This window comes from Nanorana parkeri, unplaced genomic scaffold (assembly GCF_000935625.1).
Source record: "Nanorana parkeri isolate BGI_ZX_2015 unplaced genomic scaffold, ASM93562v1 scaffold2, whole genome shotgun sequence".
Taxonomy (NCBI): domain Eukaryota; kingdom Metazoa; phylum Chordata; class Amphibia; order Anura; family Dicroglossidae; genus Nanorana; species Nanorana parkeri.
The window spans coordinates 3,151,729-3,154,968 of NW_017306270.1; the positions used below are offsets into that span (position 1 = coordinate 3,151,729).

General features: G+C 42.3%; 1 protein-coding gene across 1 annotated transcript in view; it reads right to left on the reverse strand.

Moving 5' to 3' along the window:
* DNMBP (dynamin binding protein) overlaps window positions 1–2,654 on the reverse strand; it is a 110,526-nt gene extending 107,872 nt beyond the window's left edge. The window contains exon 1 of the mRNA XM_018562880.1: window positions 2,577–2,654. The gene's annotated coding sequence lies outside the window, so the exon portion shown is untranslated. The remainder of the gene's footprint in view (window positions 1–2,576) is intronic.
* Between the last annotated feature and the right edge of the window lie 586 nt (window positions 2,655–3,240).

The following is a 3,240-nucleotide window of genomic DNA, read 5'->3' on the forward strand; positions in this document are numbered from 1 at the left end:
ACTATACTAAACTACACTACACTATACTGTACTATACTATACTAAACTGTGTTACACTACACTGTACTATACTAAACTGTGTTACACTACACTGTACTATACTATACTAAACTGTGTTACACTACACTGTACTATACTGAACTGTGTTACTCTACACTGTACTATACTATACTGCACTGTGTTACACTACACTATACTATACTATATATTACTATACTATACAGTGTTACACTACACTGTACTATACTATACTAAACTGTGTTACACTACACTGTACTATGCTATATATTACTATACTATGTTATCCTATATTATGTTTTCCTATACTAAACTGTGTTACACTGTACTATGTTATATATTACTATACTGTACTATGTTATATATTACTATACTTTGTTATACTATACTATACAGTGTTTTACTATACTACACTAAGCGGTGTTATACTATACTGTACTATACGGTGTTTTACTATTATACTATACTATGTTATACTACACAGTGTTTTACTACACTGAGTGGCCAGATTATTATAACCACCCCACCAGTACTTCGTTGGGCCTCCTCGTGACTCCACGAGATGTTGAAAGGTGATGCGAGGAATCTGACACTGCACTGTTGCCCTTCTGTTGTCTTGTACCAGTCTTGCCACTCTCCGTTCTGCCCTAACATTGACTAGTCGCTGACGGCCACAATTTGCACGGTCAGACCCAGATTTTCGGCTGACAGTCCAGTCTTTAAACACTTTAACAACAGCTGCTCTTGAACATTTAACGAATTCTGCTGTTTTGCTGATACTCACTCCATGGCTCCGAGCGCCAACAATCATCCCACGTTCAAAGGCTGTTAAATCGCGTTGTTTCCCCGTATCTTCAGAAAAAAATCACTTCTACTGTCGTGGTAAACAACCTGCTTCCCTATTTATAATGGTCTGGCCCTCTAGCAACTTCAGCCCCAAATTATAGCTAATTTACCTACAAACGTCAGGTGGTCAGGTGGTCATAATAATCTGGCCACTCAGTGTATACTGCACTAAACTGTGTTATACTATATTGTACTATACTATACAGTATTATACTATATTATGTTTTACACTATACATTACTATACAGTCTTTTACTATACTAAACTGTGTTACACTACACTGTACTATGGTATACTATACAGTGTTTTACTATACTATACTGTTACACTATATTGTACTATACAGTGTTATACTATATTATGTTTTACTATACTAAACTGTGTTACTCTATACTGTACTATGGTATACTATACTATGTTATACTATATATTACTATACTGTGTTATACTGTACTATGGTATACTATACTATGTTATACTATATATTACTATACTGTGTTATACTGTACTATACAATGTTTTACTATACTACACTAAACTGTGTTATGCTATACCATACTACACCATACTATACAGTGTTTTACTCTATTTTGTTTTACTATACTACACTATTCTGTGTTACACTACACTGTACTATGTTATACAATACTATACAGTGTTTTACAATACTTTGTTGTAATATGTTTTACTATACTACACTGTACTATGTTACACTAGGCTATACTATACTGTTATACTATACAGGGTTTCACAATACTATGCTGTAATATGTTATACTGTACAGTGTTTACTATACTGTACTAGACTATATTAGGTTTTTTCCCCTACAATTTTTTTTGCTTAGGCTAAGAACAATTCAGCAAGTACAAAAATGACCTTCAGATCCTGCCAAAAATGCAGTGTTCATTGTCACTTCCTGCAAGCTGAAATTTCAGAGGTTATTTTCCTTTCAAACTATCTTGCGTAAACTACAAATCCCTTGCCCCCTCCCACGAAATGGAAAGGAGGAGGTGTTTGTAGTCCAAATAAGGAAAGCAGCCTAGGGTGACAACACTGCTCCTGCATTGATACAGCGCTGTCATGAGTGGGCACTGTCCCCATACGACAGGAAGTGTGTTACTGGCGGGATCACCAGGTGAAAATAAATAACAGTAATGGCAATACTACATGTAAGGACCGGTGAACTGCAACAGACAAGATTTTTCTATATACTTTTATATAACAGATCATTCAGAACCCAAGTGACCCACCATCAGATTCTGGAGCATGAGAACTCCCAAGTGCTGTGTGGCACCGAAGAGGTGGCGCAGTACAAAGTTAGGATCCGCTCAGGTGTTACAATGTATAACATTCTGTAGAAGTGGAGGAAACTCAGGAGATACATCGTATAAAAAGCAGCAATTGTCACCCATCACCCGGACATCCCATCACCTGAACCTGCTGCTGCTGTATAAAAACAACACAACTCCCAGCAGTGTATACAATCCTCATACCAATGTATATACAACAGTGATAACAGTGTATACACAATCCCCCCTATAGCAGTGACAGATGCCGCCCCCAGCACACACCAGTCAGCCCAGTGCTGGAGGTGTCATGTAACTGGGAATGTATATTCTGGGATCTGTCACCCTGCACTCCCCCATCCCCCGGTGTACGCTCACCCCTCTCCCGGTCACCCTGCACCCCTCACCGGGTGATGATCTCCCTACCTGCCCCAGCCAGTCTGCCAATTTCTCCCCCTCCGGAGGCTCCAGCAAGTCAGTTCGGCCAGTCTGCCACCCCGCCCGGAGAGTCATGAGACTGCACCCGCCCACTCGGCTCTAAACCCCGCCTACTGCCTAGAGAGCCCCAAACCTGTCCCCTCCTACTTTACGCCTCACTCCGCCCACCGCTTAGACAGCGCCGCTCGCTTGTACCGCCTACTCCGCTCTTTAAAAAAAAACGAACCAGGTACCGCCTACTCTGCTAAGCCTCCCTGCCTATTCTATCTTGGGGACAGCCCCGCCCCTCCCCAGGGTGCCTGGATCAGGACCGCTCTCTCTGCAGACGTGTGGGTGGTCCGGGAGGGGTGGAGGGGATTCCGAGGAGATCGCTGACCATAGTGCTGACCTTCACATAGAGGATCCATGTGCTGGACCTCGGGGGACACTCCGGGCTTCTCGTTGCCATTAGCGGAGGTGGGCAGATTCCCCATGCACGGTGTGATATCCGGGGGGCATAAAGCGGGCCTGTCAGGAGAGGACTAGTGGTGAGACTGCCATTGCTGACCTCCCTTGGAAAATGTTGGTTGCCTGGCTCAGTGGCTGTAATGGTGATCCGCTGGCTTAAGTCCTTTCTTAAAGTGCTCTGCACTCTTCTGCTGTATCTTATATC